At 29.9% G+C, this 18,935-nt stretch overlaps 1 pseudogene; it reads left to right on the plus strand.

Moving 5' to 3' along the window:
• LOC149530711 (pentatricopeptide repeat-containing protein At2g13600-like) overlaps positions 1-18,935 on the plus strand; it is a 369,552-nt pseudogene that overhangs the window by 129,763 nt on the left and 220,854 nt on the right.

Here is an 18,935-nt window from a genome sequence, read left to right on the forward strand (position 1 = left end):
ATGATACATATATATATACATACATACATACATATATATATGTATGTATGTATGTATATATATGTATGTATGTATATATACATGTATCTATATGTATACATACATATAGATACATGTATATATACATACATATATACATACTTACATATGTATATATACATATATGTATACATAAATATATGTATATATATATATGTATTCATACATATATGTATACATATATATGTATATACATATATACATATATGTATATGTATATATGTATCTATATATCTATGTATATATATACATATATATAGATATATACATATGTATATATATACATACATATATATATACATATATACATATATACATATACATATATGTATCTATATATATATGTATGTATATATATGTATGTATATATATATATGTATACGTATGTATGTATATATGTATACGTATGTATGTATATATGTACATATATGTATGTATGTACATATATATATATGTACATATATATATATATATATATATATATATATATATATATATATATATATATATATATATATATATATATATATATATAAGGATCATGATGACATTAGGAACATGTTCCAATTATAGTACATAAGGGTCTATTTTTCATCCACATTATGATATCTTAAGGTAGGGAGTTTGTGGAGGGAGAGGTAGAGTAATTTTGGGCAAATGATTATGTAAATGAGAAAAGGGATCATCACAAGACTCATCTTTCTTTGGAGCTATTATATGGTAATAATTATTTGTGTTTACAGGATCCATGATCAAAAGGCATATTGGGGAAGTATATTTTATAAATCATTCCTTTTACTCTACTTCATTGTGAAAATTAAATTATAGAGAATCAACAAAGAATGTATTATATGTCTGCATTGTGTATGCTTTGTGCCTTCATGCATCAGTTGTCTTCATCGTGTATGCTTTGTGTTTTCATGCATTTATGTGTCTACTTCATGCTTGCTTCATGTATTTATGCATCAATATTTATATTCAATATATGCTTATATTTTCTTACATCATAAGGATATTAATATTACATGTAGATAGTCTTATAAGTTGTCGTTGCTTGAGGACAAGAAAATTCGAGAGGGGAGGATTGTGATGTCCCCATATTAGTATATAATTTAAATAATAAATAAATTTTTTATACAAAGTAATATTAATAATGATATTAAAATAATAATATTTTTATAAAGTGATATTACATTCTAATTATATAATAATATCACATCATGTTATAATTAATAGTCTAATATAATATAGCAACATACTATATTAATAAAGTATTATAATCTAATAATATAGTTGATATATTATTAAATTAATATATATTATAATATAAATATTTTGTGATATTATTATAGATAAATAATTTATATTTTGTTAAATTAATATAAATATTAAATTTAATATAAATAAATAATTATATAATTATTATATTGAAAAGTCACAACTCTTCAAATTAAAATATATATATTGAATGAAAGTTTTGGGTTAAGGATCATCAGGAAAAATATGAGAAAAAGGATACAAATAAAAGAATTCATAAATAAAAAAATAACCCCCAAAAAAGGGTTCATTACAGGGTCATTTAGGTTCTATGAGGTTGGGTGGTAGTGTTTCTTATACCATTGAGATTTTAATAGCTGGATGTCAATGTTGGATATTTTGTGCAGTTGTTCTATCCTATATTTCTTGTGATTATGTTATATGGTCATATTTTGATTTATTGTACTTTGATTCTTTGAGATCCTATGAGATGTTCTATCTTATCATGATGTATATTCTTTAATCATTTCATACCCTGTGACTTGTGTAAAGGATGATTATGCATTTTGGTTATGCCATGTGGCATCTGATGTAGTTGTATATTATTTCATTTATTTCATACATAAGGCTATCCTATGTTGTGAAATTTTTTATGTATTAGATTTAATCTTTATATAACTTATGTATGTGATTCAATGTCATGGAATCCTTAAGAGATGTAACTATTAATGTATTGCTTAGGTATGTATGCAAGTTATTGCTTCTGCTATATGATATCTCTTATTGTTTTAATCTTTCAAAAAAAAAAAAAAAAAAAACTTAGTGACATAATAGGTTATTTTCTTTTAGGTTCCTTACACTGAGTCTGTCTCAATAGTAGGAGAAACCACAACCAAAGAGGTGGGGATTTCCCCCTCTTACATCAAAGAAAATTCAAAAGAAGAATCTTACAATAGAGGGGGAGATTTTTGTTGCTTGTCTTCACAACTATCTCTGTAGAGGATGATATATTGGACGGATTTCTTGTTGAAATATGATTGAAAAGATCATAGAGATCATTGTTAAGAGGGAGATTGTTGAAAACAACTATCATTATTTTGTCACTGATGTCAAACTTGTTATTTTCTGGTAAGAAAACTACTTATGAGATTCAAGTACTATTACTTAGTTCATTGATGAAGAGGATTTGATCAATAAGAGGTAACAATAGCACCTAGAGGAAAGGTTGAGTTATGATTATGTAATTAAGTACAAGGATTAGTTAAGACAGTGATGATATGATGTATTGATAATCTACTTAAGGTTACAAAATGTTCGCTACACTTAGAAAGTTTAGAAGAACAAGTTACATGAAGTTTGTCTGCCAAGCTTGACCAAATGGATAGTAGGTGCCAAGAAAAGTCAGTGCAAGTTGAGCAAAAAATCAATTGGAGCCAAGTGAAAGAAAATTCTAGTGGATGTTGAGCAAGACAATTGATGCCAAGTAAAGATTAGTTGATGCCAAGCATCAGTAAACTTTAGTTGATGCCGAGCAATGCAGTATGTGTCGAGCATCAGAAGATTGATAATGCCAAGCTACTGTAAAGACCAAGCGTGATTTTGTCAAAGTGACCATATTTGTAGAGATGTAGTTGTCAAAAGAATCCCTCGCCCACTGAAATACCTACTCATCCCAAAAATCAAGGAGGAGTCCCAAGAGGCATACAAAGACAAGAGCCATGTGACTAAGATTGGTTGATTAATTGAAGCTAGGATTCCACTTCATCATAGTGAGGACATGTTTTCCATATAACTAGGATCCCAAGAGCACCATGGAAAGGTCTTTCACTATGGTGAACCTAAAGAGAAATAATCCACCAAAAACTAATGAGGTAACCACACTCCCCTTAATTTTATACCATATTCCCACCCATATTTAGACCATGATGAGTGTGGGTCTAAAGTTGAAGAATCTCCCCACCAGAGCAAGATTCAAATCTACCATCGCCTTATCAATAATATCATCTAGAAGGGTGATTTTAGTTTAGTCCTTGTGAGTGGTAATAAATACCAGAAAGAGTCCAAGTGAACATTATCCCCCCTCACAAGCACATGATATTTTGTTAACATAAGATACCATAAAAAGTGATTAACCTACTACCAATTGATGAACTGCTAGAACCTTTGGTTTACTTTTCAAGATAATTTGGGTTCATTAGATGTTGTCAAATCTAATCAAATATTTTTTTCTTGAGAATACATTGAATTTTATTAATAGGGTTCAGGTTGAATACAAATTTACAACTATGGAGTTTTCACCTAGTTTAGAAGATATAGAGGCCATTGCATCTCACATAGTTTGCACACTTGAGAATATAATTAAGAGTCCTAATGAGTAATTTTAATAGAAGAGTACCGCATTAATCACAACTCAAAATTATCGCAACCTATTTATATTGATACACCTCTCAGAGGGAAAATGATCCAACTCATTTATATTGATCAAAGAGCCAAAAGTGGTGAATAATAAATTTCAAACCATTTGCCACAATGCCTTGTAGACTGAAAGTTGCAAAGGAAATTTAAAGTGATTAGTTTGAGAAAGAAGGGCCAAGAAGGTAATGAATAACTATATAAAATATCTAATTCATTAATAAATTCACCTCAAAAAAAGTGAACAAAGAATATGCAAATGAGAAGATAAATTATTGGCATGGGATAGCATCGAAATGCATTTTCCTGGCAGAGAAGCTAGTAGGGAGGAAAAGAGGATGATATTTTCATGGTGGTAAATATTTTTTATGGGAGAAAAAACTCCACAATAAAGTTTATTAGCTTAAAAGTCCCCAGAACAAAAACCTAACCAATAACATGCACACTACAATTGTAGTAGCAAAAAATGTAGAGATAGTTATTAGGATGAAATTGTGTATGAATTTTGCATAAATGATCTCCATCATTTGAGATATATTATTTTCTAATTTATTGCTAATTATTATTTTAAAATAATATATTTGTCGTTACCTTTTTTAATGTGAGCCAATAGATACCATTTTTGAATTGCTTAAATACAATAAAACTATCAAACTTTAGAAAACAAAAATAAACTCTAAAATCTAATTGGTCCAAGTAAAATATGTTTTGCATCTAATGGATGCAATAGTTACCCACCTTTGACAAATAAGACAAGATGTATAAGGGAAATTGGTTTAACCAATTGATAGCATTTAAGAACCTTTCTAACATATAATATTGTTCTATCTAGTTTATAAATTTATAGATATTTTAAAAAGCTAATTATCTAATTTAGTATTGGTGATTACAAAAAAAAAGTAAGGCAAAAACTCAAATTTTTTAGAAAAAACAACAAAAATAAAATAAGAAACAAAAAGAAACTTATATGTCATATTTTATTTTATGTGTTGTTGAGTGCATCACAATTGTTGTGGCCATAACCCTTAACATTTCCACTACCACCACAATAGCCACCATTGGCATAGTGGCACCCTCCACCACTATGGCTATTGTTGCTAATCTGGGCAATACATTCCACTAGAGCTTGTGAAATCAACAACCTTAGTATGACCATTTCTTTCTTTGCAACAAAATCTATGGATTAACCCTCAACCAAGCTCCTAATTTTGTGACTAATCTACAACAAAACTAAAATTTGGTCAATTATAATAGAAATTCACAATCCATGTTATTCAATATCTATACTTATCAGTGAGATTGTGTGTTAGTTTGAAAGCATCAACATTTTGGATCATACTTAATGATCCATCATTAGGATGAGAGAGCTAAGAGAAAAAACATAATAGGTTGCAGACTCAAGAAAAATAAAAAGAGAATAAAGCAGAATAGACAGATTTCTCTTTTTATTCTTCCTGAGTCTGCAACCTATTATGTTTTTTCTCTTAGCTCTCTCATCTTGATGATGGATCATTGAGTATGATCTAAAAAATTGATGCTATCAAACTTACACACAATCTCACCCAGAAGTATAAATATTGAATAAAATTTGGTCAATCGTCAGTGCCATCAACAATAAAGTGTTAGACAATCCCCCCTTCATATTCTAGTATATAGTAGTTCTCATCAACTTTTTCCAATTGGTTTCAAGAATAAGTATAATCTTCACATAGTAATCATCATTATTGTAAACTTGCAAATGCTCAATTTATCTAATAAGAAACATCTTTACAATGATTTTTATTCCAAGATGTAGACATAAAATAAAAAACTTAAAAGTAGTTATGTGCGAAGGCATGAAAAAATTGATTGATTTGAAACTAAAGCACAATTTATAAAATAAAGAATTGCAAAGTTTGAATCAATTATCTTTAGGGGTATCATATACCGATGTGGGAAATTTTTTTGTTCATTGGCATTACTAGAAATAATTCCTTATGTAATATCTTTTACACTCAGTGGGTGACATCTACAAAAGAATATAATCTTTCTTGTATGAAAACAAAAGTAATTATGAATTCAACATTTGCACCAAGGACCTAATTATCTTCATACAAATAATAAGAAACATGAAATTATATACATACCTTTGAGCTCCACCAATTTTTCATAGAGTTTCTCGCATTCTTTTCATTCTTCTACAAACTTTGATCGTAGTTCAACAAATTAAACTTTCAACTCTTCATGCTAATGAAATGAAAAATTTAAAAATATTTAAGTAGAAATTCCTTATAGGTTTGAGATGAAAATTTAAAAATAGCTCAGACATTTTAAAACTTATGTAGAACTTGCACACAAGAAGTCATTGCACTCATATTAGCAAATGATGAAACACAAGAATCAACATTTTTAGATGCTTTAAAACAATCATTCATCAACATCTTCTATCTCTATAAATAATTCAAAATAATGTTATGATTGCAGAGTGTATTGAGAAATAAATTATTTGAAGATTAAAAATATGGTTCTAAATTTCTACCTTGTGCTCATCATTCAACAAAAATGTGGTAGTCAATACTGAGGATCATATTAAGTAGTTGGTACAATTATTTTGTTAGAGTAATGACATATCCAATAGCATATCCAAATTGAATTTTCAAAGATAGGAACAAAGGAGAAGGAAGAAAAGCCTACTAGAGAGCTACAAGTCAAGATAGATGCATGTGAATGAGAGGATAGTGGTTAGGATGTAGAGTTTGTAGCATACCTCCAATGTGATGCCTACCCCTAGTTTAGTTTCATCTTTCTTGTAGGCTTCCAAGAGTAAGCCTAAGTCTAGGGGGAGTGGATGTAATACCTATCCCTAGTTGAATTTTCTTGTTGTATTAACAGATTCTTTTAGGCCAATTTTCTGATTGTGTTTTATGATTATCAGTACTTGGTTAGCAGATTTGATTAGATGTGTTTTATACTCAATTTTTTATATGTGATGAGTTACTAGTTATTTAATGTTTTTATGATTATTCAATGATGATACATATATGCTCATATATTGATTTTAGTTATTTCAGGATTATTTTTATTATGATATATGTATGTTCATACATCGATTTTAGTTATTTCATGATGATAGTTGGATTATTTATATGTGTTTTCTATAGTTACTTACCCCATACTTGCATGTGTATGGTGTACTTGTTTGTTTTACTTTATAATTGACATTCCTGATGTGGTTGAGGGAGGGAGTCATAGTCACCTACTAGTTGGGATCTACATGATGTACCACTTCTTGCCATTTCTTATTTAGTTTAGAATATATGTGTTTGTACATGTATGGATTTTATGCAGATTGCAAGTACCTAAGACTTCTCTAAATTGCCAGGATGAGCGTACCCTATCGCAGTATTTCAATGGTATAAGAGGGGAGATAACTCTTGAGTCTGAATCCTAACCCTAAACCAATTGTCCTAGAAAGTAGGACAAGTATCTGAGTTGTTTACCTTTCTGAATTCATCAAGTGATGCAAATTCGTGATTATAACCCTTGAGTTTGATTTAGTTTTATGTTTTGTATGATGGATTTTCATATTTGGTTTTGTGGGTCTATTTTGATTTTATGTTTTAATTAAATCAGATTAAAAGATAATTTAATGAATTAATTTAATGGATATTTTATAAAGAAATTTGATATTTAATTATTAAGAAATTAATTAAATAAAAGAAATAATTTGAAAGATTTTATTAAAGTTCTAATTCAGGTGTACATATATTTATTTAATTTAATAATAATTATTTAGGAGTTTTGTTTTAATAATAAACTCTAAATAATATTATTAGTTGAATTAATAAATATATTATTAAAATGTCTCGTAATTAATAAGAGAGAGTAAGCAATTATTTAATAAAGTTTATTTTAATTACATTGCATAAAGCATATGCATGAAATTAAAATATAATAAATTAAATAAAGAGAGGAAGCTAATTATTTAATAAAGATATTTTAAATTGCAAAAAGTTGTGCATGAAAATGTAAAAGATAATGATCATCGAGTTCCCTTGTGTGATTGCATAATCAAAGCCCCGAATTTAGGGGAGAACTCTTTATCAGAGATCTAGAGCTCATTTTTGGGGAAACTAGGTTTTGGAGAAGGGATTTTTCAAAGAGGAAGCTTTCTCGAAGGAAGGGGTTTTCTCATGTGCTTTGTGTGTTTTCATGTTAGCATCAGATTCAAGTAGAATCTTATGATTAATTTACATTAAAGATTTCCATTTTCCATTCTTTGAATCCCTATCTTCTTCATGTCTAGATAAATTTGTTTTCAGAGTTTTTAAATGTGGTTGAAAACCTTTGTGTTGAAATCTTTTCTGCCTTGTTCTTAATATGTCTTTGAGTGAAGTAATTTGATTGAAACCCTTGTATATTTTAATTGTTCTTCATTCAATTATTTGTATATGAGAAATAGAGATTTGGAACACTCATTCTTTTAAATTTTTAATTAGATGGGTTTTGGTTTAAAAATTGAATTCTAGAATGTAAAGTCGAATGCTTTTTCAGGGTTTCCCTATTAGAGTATTGTTCATAGTATATATATATATATATATAAGAAATTTATTTATGGAGGGGGGCGTTTTATTTTGTTTTCATAAAAAAAATTCAATAAAATATATACATAATATTAAATTTGGTGGGCAAGGGCCACCAACCCCCCACCCACCCCTTACCTATCTCTCCCTCCCATGTCGATGGCAGGGACTACCGTAGCAGTCCTACTATGACAACAACTGGTATTGCTTATGTAGGACTTGCTACGATTATTGCAGGGCCTACTATGAGGACCCTTTTTAGTTAGGCTAGTGAGCCTTTAAACACGTTAGCATTAATTTAAATTTACTTTTATTATTATTAAAAAAATTTAATTAAATTTTTTTTATTATTAATTTTAATATTTAATTAGTAATTATTTATAAATTATTAAATATTTTATAATTTATTAAATTTTTTTAATCAAATTTATTTTTTAAATTTGAAATTAAATTAATTAATATTATTATTAATTAATTAATTGGTTATTGGATGTAATTGAGAATTTTAAATAAATTTATATTATTATTATTAAATGGACATGGTTATTAGTAAATATCTATGGTTATTTTCTTAATAAATTGTCAATTATTATTTAATTATTTAATAATTATTATTTAATTCATTCTATAATCCTAGAAGAGATGTGATGTTGTGATTTAGTGATAATAAGTTGATCAAATTTAAAAGTGAATATGGGTTCTTTTATTTTGGAAATTTGTAAACTTTATCAAAACAAAATCTTACAACAAAATGTAAACATGAAACCCTACTATTAAACTCAAGCTGTATGTTTTCAAAACCAAACTAATTATGAATTACACTATTAGTTGTATGATTTCTTGTATGTCAAGTTTGGGGTTGACTTAGTACTTTGACCAAATGAAGATGTTTACCAGAGGCTCAAGAGTTTTGTTTTGTGATGTTATGATAATTTTTTGATCATGATCTTTTATACCTGACCATGGTGATGTGTTGTGTGTGTGCTATGATGAGTTTGATCAGATGTTTTGATGTGATTTCCAATTTCTTGTGTAGAACTAAGGTGAATGGTATGACTTTCTTGATATAACTTTTGAGTCTTTGATCAATTATCTTTGGATTGCTTCCTCATTGCTTGTATAGGACCGGGGTGATTATGTGATTTTTTCTTGGTGATGTCATGTTATGATGTGGATTGGTTTATGTGTACTTGATTTTTTATCAGTAGGATGATTGTAGTGGTGGAATGTGCAATTTCGATTAGTGATATTTCAATGCTCGTCAGTTGCTTATTTAAGAACTGATGTATGGTATGCAGTCTTTTGTGATCCTTTTGCTTTACTGAACTTAGGGTAGGTTATCTGTATGTCATGTTGGGAAGTGGCTTGCAATGGAGGCCAAGGCCCTAAAGAGGTTGATAGGAACCCATTGTAGGTTATATTAATAAGTGATAACATTTCAATAAATGGGTTTAAAATGAATTAATAAGATATTGGTACCACAAAAAGTCACTAGGGGGCTGGAGGATTAAAAGACTAGTTGGGTGACCTTAGAGCTGACTTGTTAGTATGCCTTGTCAGTATGAAAGGATACTGGTGCCGCATAGAGTCACTAGTGGGCCAGAGGATTAAAGACTAGTCGGGTAACCTTAGAATTTGTTCGTGCGATGACACTTGCCCACATGCATAATAGATTTCCTACGTGTCTATGTTGACTCTAGGATTAGTTGATACTTGTGTCTTGGTACCCTTGAGATAGTTTTCTTTTAGGTGATTCCTTGAACCTAGTTGTTGGTTTTAACTTTTGAGTTTGTTATCTTGTTTGGGACTTGAGTTTATCTCCTTAGTGCAGTGGGAGTGGGCCTTTTTGGATTCTATGAGGTCAGGTGGTAGTGCATTTTCTTATACCATTGAGATCTGACTGTTTGATGTTATGGTTGGAGTTCCCTGTTTTATACTCTCTTTCATTTTGTTCCTTATGTACTATGATGGATGGTTGTACTGTATTGTATTCTTTTTTATTTCATGGATCTTAAGAGATGCTGTAATCTATTTTATGATGTATATTGTTTTAGCCTTTCATGCCCTATGACTTGTATAGTGGATGATTGTGCATTTTGGTTTTGCCAAGTGGTATCCTATAATTGTATATTATTTATATAGATTCATACTTGTTGTTATCATATATTGGATTTTAGTATTAATTAAACTTAAGTTTGATTCAACGTCATGGGACCCCTAAGGAGTGTAGTCTATTTTATATTATGTGTTTGTGTATGATATTGCTTCTACTATATTATTCTATTATTGTTAAGATATTATCTTTAAAAAAATGTTAGGAAAACTTAGTGGAACTTTAGGTTAACTTCTTTTGGGTGACATGGTGGGACGTTACATTCCATTTCATCTTTCCCTAGATTATTTTGGTCTACAATGAAGGTGGAAGGAAGAATAAAGTAGTAGACATAGTAGCAGAGCCCCTAGTTGTTTACCTTGGTCCAATTGTTTAAGACTAGTACTTGCTTCTTTAATTAAGGCACATCTAGCCCGTGATCCATATATAGAGTCTGTTCAAGAGCCATAAGATTATTGAATTTTCATGAAGGTGCATCATGCAATGGTCTTATGCCCTACCTTCTCATAATGTTTGGCATCTAAAAAAGTGTGTAGATGCATGGATATTCTAAGCACTTGTTTTGGAATTGCATGCTAGCTAGAAAACATGACTGGCCACATGACATTCATCCCAAAATACCTAAATGCTAATAATTATCACACCATACCAAACAACTCTATATGTGTTATGATTGAAATTAGAATATGTGTCTTTTTAATATACAAGTGCTCTCTGAATCTAATGAAGATAAATTAGATAAGATGATAATGGATAACTACAATTGCTATTATATTATTATCAATGTTCATTGATGAAAATTTTATATTTTGAAAAATTGTTTATAAGAAATTTATTTTTTAAGATAACATTTCCAATAATTCAATATTCAATTTTTAAAATAAACAATAAATAAATTGATGATAATATCTAATTATATATATATATATATATATAAAGTAGTAATTAGTAATTAAAAATATATTTGATAAATTAATAGTATATTAAAAATTTATTTTGAAAACTTCATAAACTTAATATAATTTTAATGAATCTATCGTAATACAAACATTTTGTGAAAATTTAAAAAAAACTATCAATTATTTTTAATAAGTGATTTAGAAAAAGTTTATTTATTTGTTATTTTAACTTATGAATAAGTACTATTTAGTTTCAACATTGAAAGTTTATGATGTAAACTTAATATATTCTAAACTAATATATTTTAATTAAAAATAATAATGTTAGAATAATAAATATAGTTGTTTTTATAGTTTTTAATATATATATAATTATTGTATAGTAATTATCTTTATAAATTCAATATTTTTTTGGTCACTACAATAATAATAATTTTTTTAATAGAATTTAAAATTATATTTTTTATTTAAATATATCTTAATATCACCTATAAATATTTATACTTTTTAAAAACTTGATAGTTTTTACTTTTTACCTAGATCTCCAACTCCTCATATCATTATTATCATTATATTCCTGCACCTTTACTGGACCACTTTATATCTCTCTTTTCTCACCCTCTATATAATTATTAATTACATTTATTTCTATAACTTTTTACTCTATTTGAATTTCTCCTCTTATTCTTTATTTCAATTTCCATAAACATTCCTTCCTTGCAACTCTATACTTTTTAACTCTCTCGCCATATATCTAGTCTCCTTCATTTTTAACTTTTGACATGAAATTTGACCTCATGTTATATTTACCTTACACTTCACTCTTTCTAAATGTCTTCTCTTATTCATTATTCAATTTCCATCTACATTCCTTCCAACTCTTTCTCTATATCTTTTAACTCTCTCCATATATCTCTTGTCCCATTCCTTTCTAACTTCTGATATGAATTTTGACACACCGTGTCTCTTATTTAATTTACCTTATAGAATTAACTGATCTAATAACCCTCCCCTCAACTCTATGTTCCATCACAAACAAGAGACAACAATGCATCAAGTTCTAGGAAAAAGAAAAAATATTTTAAAATAGGATGAAGTAGAGATGAACATAGAGAAGGGAGAGAAGAAGGGGAAAAATAATAGAGGATGACGAATCTTGAGATAAGAGATAAATACAGTGAAGAAATGTAACCTAGAGTATGAATGAAACACTTAACAATCATAAATGAAAGTCTTATGATTAATAGAAATATCAATATGGTGAGTGACAGGTGCAAGCGGAATGCAATGGTTTACCTCTTTGTCTCAAAGTTGTTCTAGCTACTTTGTATTGGGAACCTTATGTGGCTTGGGAGAATGCAAAGAAAGAACTTCCTATGGAAAGAATATTTCTTAGACTTAACCTCAAATTCAGAGGACATTAGAATTTGTGCTAATGTATTGCAAAACATTGGGGTTTATGTCCGGAAGATGGAGTGGAAGGTTGCCCATTTTATGTTACTGGAACTTGCAAGAGTAAATCACCTGAATTTAATAAGCAATCGAGGGTAACTATCTTTCATTTGGATATAGACTCCCTCATAATCTCATATGGATGTGTTTCTGAAGTATTCTTTTCACAACATGTTGTAATGCGGGACATAGGCAGTTTCATGCTTAAATTGTCTCTATTTATATAAGAGATGGGATATTTTGCCCAAATGCTTATGTAGTAGCAAAATTTGTCAGCCATGTGAACTATGAAAAATATTAAGATTCATTATGTTTTTGTCCTTCTTTTCTCATAAGGATTGAAGAAAAATACAATTACCTTTGATATCAAATGTAACATGAACTTTTAGTATATTTGGCCACTGAAAATTGTTCTAATTTAGTTGCATATGTGATTGACCTTATGTAGGTTCTATGCTTGAGAATGAGTGGAAGTGGAACAAGAAGCTCTATTTAATTTCTTTCTTTCTTCTAGTGAATACTTAAATGAAAATAGAGGAAAAGCTGAAAATAAATATTTTGGGATTTGTTTCAGTGAGCATTACAACATGCGAGAAGTTGGTAGCATTGTATTTGAAACATAATCAGCTCAAGGAAAGTATCCCATCTGAGCTTGCAAAAATACTGGCCTTGGCCACAACAAATATCTCCTACAACTCTCTCAGTGACACCTTTTCATTAAGCTTTGAAGATTGCAACACTGGAGATTTTCAATGTGTCTTACAACTACCTCTCTAGCACTGTTCCAATAAATGAAGTTTTCAGAGCGGTGACAGCTGATAACTTTGTGGGCAATGATGCACTTTGTTTGGGGGGATATTGGGCCCCTACCCAAGTGGTAGAAAACCAAGAATTTCTATAAGGGTCAGAGTGGAGTCTTAATTTTAATTTGTGTCCTAATTTTTAATAGTAGTAGCCCATTTCTATACAAGAACTTCTCTAACTCTAGGGTCAAGTTCAAGGACATAGAAGAGTGGCCCTGGAGTATGATAGCCTTTCAAAGGTTGAACTTCACAACTAAAGACATATTGGACTGTATAGAAGAAACCATCATTATAAGAATGGGCGCGCGCTAGGAGTACTTTCTACATGGAAGAATTACCAGGAGGAGAGGGAACTGTAGCTATCAAAAAGCCATGGCAAACCCGCAAATATTTTGAAGTCTCAAAGGTTGACATTAAAGTTGAGGTGGAAATGCTCTTAAAATCACAACCAATCCTAAAGGGATGTTGCAATTGTTGGACCCTTATGTTGTTGGTGTCTTGTGTGGTCATGTACATGAAGAAGTCATATTAATTTTTTAGATTACTCTGTTCTGCATCACACAATTTTTCAAGGATCAACCCTCCATGAAAGATGTAGTAACCTTGTTGGAAGAAGCCAGGCTGTTAAACAAGTAGTGTTCAATTTCAAGCTTCAATTTTGTTGTAAGAGTACAGAGAAACATAAACAATTAAGAGCAAAATTCCTAAAGTAACAATTTAGGGTTATTGACGGAAGAAATACATACCGTAGAATTTTTTGGAAAAAATCATAATTTGTGGGCTCTACTTTAGGATGAGGTAGTTACAACAAGGTATTATCCAGTCTTAGCTCAAAAGGAAGCGAAAGATGACATTCAAAAACATATTCAAAAGTGTAATGTGAAGTCAAAATTAACAGAGGAAGCTCTCACTATGCTACAATGTCATATTATTGGATAACAAAATAAGAAATACATAGTCAAAATTTACAAAAAAACCCTCACCACCAACGTCATATTACTAGATAAAAAAATAAGAATACATATGTTGTCATACTACTGAATAACAAAATACAATGTCATACTAATGGATAACAAAGTTAAAAGAAATAGCCATCTCAAAAACCCTTGTTTGAATTTTGCAGAGATGCGAACCCATGTTTGAATTTTGTTTGAATTCCAAATAGACGTGGACAAATTGTAAAGGTGGAAGTTCTACAGAGATTGTAAGAGACAAGAATGCCAGAGGAATGACTTTCATGGCTTCATATTCTTCAAGAAAGTTCATGTCCAACCAAAAAGGTTCTAGATTAAAAATAATAACCAATATAATTGAAGGACTTATTGGAAGAGTTTAAATTTTATGTGTATTTATTTAAATGAAAATAAATTTTCTACTTGCTATTTTTCCTTTTAACCAATGAGAATAAAGATAATTGACATTTTCTATATTTGAAAAATATTTATAAATCTATAAACATAAGAAACATGCATCTATGTAAAAAAAACAAAAAAAAAACAAAAAGAAGAAAAAAAACTTAAATATGATTGGTTAATATTATTGATCTACTTGCATCAAGCATCATAGCCACGCGAGGAACTTATAAATAAAAAGGAAAGTATTTATGTCAAATAGCATTAAAAAACCTCTACATTTTTTATAATTGAATCTAGGCATGAGTAATTTAACCGATACCACATTGCTTAACAGTAGGACTCCGTAATAGTGGAACAATGTAAAAATAGTTGTTTGCCATAATATTGAACTCGCGTTGCAGCTTCCCTTGCCATGCACAACCTCATCATTAGCGTTGGATCATGAAAACTTCAAGGCAAAGTTTGTTCCTTTTCACTTCACTACTGCTCTTTCAATTGATTTTGGGTTTTGTCTGAATTGTCATGGCTGACCCTTTTCTTTGGATTTGGAGCAGTGTGATGCCAAGAAGCTTCACGTCCACTTCATCAAAACTAGGAAGCACTCTGATGGCTTCCTCACAACTAAACTAGTTCAGATGTACGGGAAGTCTGGAGATATTGAGGCTGCACTGTATATATTTGACGGAATGTCTCAACAAAATTTAGAGGCATGCAATGTCGTGATTAGAGTTTATGTTTGATGTGGAGAAGCAGATTGTGAGGCCTTGACCCAACCCATTGTAGCATAATGATACATTACTATTATTTTAATATTCATGACTCAAGATGTCGAGACATTCTCTGATGCTTAGAACATACTTTATTATTTTATGTTGTGTGATGTTACTTTCAGATATATTTGATGATTGTTTTTTAATGTTTCATGTATATGTATGTTGATGAAATTAGTAAATGCAGGATGGAGACTTTGATTTAAGAGATTTTAAATGTTTAAGAATTTAGCAAGATGAAGAAATTCTTATTGATGTGTGTTCCAATTTATGTGAATTTCTGATTACATATATGTACATGTGATTTTTGCGGGACTACTGATGTGTGCAATGAGTGTGTAGATATTTTAGCCAAGAAACCCTATGGAGGAACATAATTGATCTCTCTGTGCTAATTTTGGAAACCTTGTTGTTCATAATTAACCTGTTGTATTGTGAGATATATGTATGTATCTTCTTTGTTCAGTGAATGTTAATGTTCGTAATTATGTTCTTTTAGTGTCACTTGACACTCGTAAACTAGTTATGTTCTTCAGCATGCTGCTTAGGGTTAATTGTTTAACCTTTGGACCAAGTTGGTTTAAGTTAGTGTCAGTTACTATTAGGTTCTTAATTGAGGTTAGTCATCCCTAATCCAGATTAGTGCTTAATTTGCATGTTAGAGTAGTTAGAAGGTCCTATTTTATTCCTAGATTTTATTTGGCTCTAAACCTCTTTCCTAAGGCTTAAAACTTGATATAATTATACCCAAAGGGTATGGGTATGGGTTAGGGGTCTTTTCCAACCCCTAAGCCCCTTTTATTGACTTTTGAGGTCACTCAAAAAGTTTCTTTTTGCCTTTGTGCGAAAATTGACCATGGTTATCTTGAGTTACCTCACCTCATCCCCACTTAGGGTTTAACCATAGTGTAGGTTGAGTTAGAAGTTTCTAGAATTTCTAGTGGGTGGAAGTAGTTATTTCTCCTTTTGGGTGGTTGAGTTGGAGGCTTATTTAGAGGCCCTTCTTAGACTTGTGGAGGTGGTTACCCAATCTCTACATTTAGAGAGGAGTTCTTGAATATTGAAGGAAGGAAGGGGAAACTCTACTCAAACTTGTTCATTTTCCATTACCTCTTGTGAAGGTAGGAAATTCTCATCTTCCTTATTCAGTTTCCATGTTTGTTTCATGCTTATGCTACCTTGTTGTTGTTTCAATGTTTGTATGTTTGTGGGTATGTTGAAAAGTTTTAAAAACCATATTATTTTGGATGTTTTCCTTTCATGTTTATGTTTGCAATTTTGAGATTTTTCTTGCATGGGTGTTTTGGTATTACTCACCCTTGGAGAGGGCAGAAGTGACCAATTTTGGGAAAGGTCTATTTAGTTGGACTCCAACCAGTGTAGAGTCTCTTCTCAGGATGAGAAGAAGGAGAAAGGGTAGGGTGTTATGGGCCCCTACCCGTCAACACAAACCTGGTATGAGTATGGCTTGTTTGAATGACAGAATGGAAGTTCTTGGTTAATAGCCCCGATTGGGCATCTGATTTGGTGTTGTGCTTGACTTCTCCTGTTGGAAGAATCCACCTTTCCCTAGTGTTGATTCATTGTGGATCTTATTGTGAAAACCTTGTATGAATATGCATGTTTTGAATTGTTCTTGTTCATGCTTTTGGTCACTTGATTAGATTCTGTTTCCTCCATGGTTCTAGAAATGAGTTGCAAAAAACATTATAAATCCCTTGATTATGATCATGAAGAAAATTTGATTAAATTGTTGAAATTTGGGATTGAGATCCTATTGTAAATTGTATTTTAAACTTGATGTAAATGGCAACGAAGCCAGGTTTTCTTCCTGGTTCTTTCCCGGCTGAGCCTGTGAATCAGGTTGGCCAATAAAATTGGTGTTGAGTATAATTGCTTGTCATGTGATTTAATTGTAAATTTTAAATTTAGATGGATGAATTTTAAAATTTGGATGGAATTGATGATGTTTAAATTGGTAAAAATTTCAAGGTTTTCCTTTATGTTGAAAATGAAAATTATACCATGGATGTAGGTTCAGTTGATTTGAGAAAAATTTTCAAGTTCTTTATATGTTCATTATATGATTAAAATGAAATTTATGTTAAAGAAAGAAAAGAGGATTATAGTTAATTGTTCTATTCAGGATGTAAGGAGATCAAATTTAATCATGTACTTTTTTAGACATAAACTATTGTATCAATGTTTAAAGCTTGTCAAATATATATATATATATATATATATATATATATATATATATATATAGACACACACACACACATACACACCTTGAAAAAAAAATACATGACTTTAAATCTACACTTCGAAAATTTTATCAAAAAAAAAAATGTTGCAAGAGAGTAAAACTCTCTGCCTTTTGTGTGGGAGAAAATTTAAATGCCTCCTTGCAACAGAGAATATTCCCCAAAATATTCTTATTTTTAAAATTTTGAAATAAGACAAAATAAAAAAGAAAATATAGATATTAGTGTTCAAAAGTCACAAGGAAAATTCAAAAAAAATATATATATATACATATAACTAAATATCTAAACTTACCTACAAAACTTTATAACATCAATGCTTACCTTGGACATCAGTTTTTGGAGAGGGCAGATTTTAAAAAAAAATGTTTTATTCCTTGCAAAGTCAAATGTCATCATAGTGATGATGTCACCCTTATCACATCTACTATTGCTACAGACCATGGAAAAGATTTTATTATGTTTTTGGAACTTTGGTTTATCACCTCCCTAGCAGCTTTGGGCATCACTTATGCGCTGGCCTGCAAGTCTGGCCTTGCGCAAAGCACTTACCCATGGCCAGCGCTTGGGAAGCGCTTGACCTTGGGAAGCACTTGCCCAAGGACCCAGTAGGGCATAGGGTGGTGTTAGTTTTATTGTGTTTAGTATTAGTTGTTAGTTTTATTGTGTTTAGTTATGTTATGTTGTTAGTATTAGTATTAAGTTTAGAGTTATGATATTTTATGTAATGCTAGTTTTAAAGTTAATAAAGTTTTCTTTGTTGTTAGTTTTAGAACTAAGTTAGTTTAACATTAAAAATGTAATATAGTTTTAGATTTTAAATTAGTTAGCATTTTTTTAAAATATATATATATATTGTAATATAATTTAGTTGCAATTGTAGTTGTAATTTAGTTAGTTAGTTCTTAGATTTATTTAGTTGTTTTAATATTAATGTTAATTAGTCTTGGAATATTATTAGCTTCAATTTAGATATATGTAAAATTGATTTTAGTATTTTATTTATGTT

This window comes from Cupressus sempervirens, chromosome 11 (assembly GCF_028749045.1).
Source record: "Cupressus sempervirens isolate cs-2001-9-10 chromosome 11, ASM2874904v1, whole genome shotgun sequence".
Lineage (NCBI taxonomy): Eukaryota > Viridiplantae > Streptophyta > Pinopsida > Cupressales > Cupressaceae > Cupressus > Cupressus sempervirens.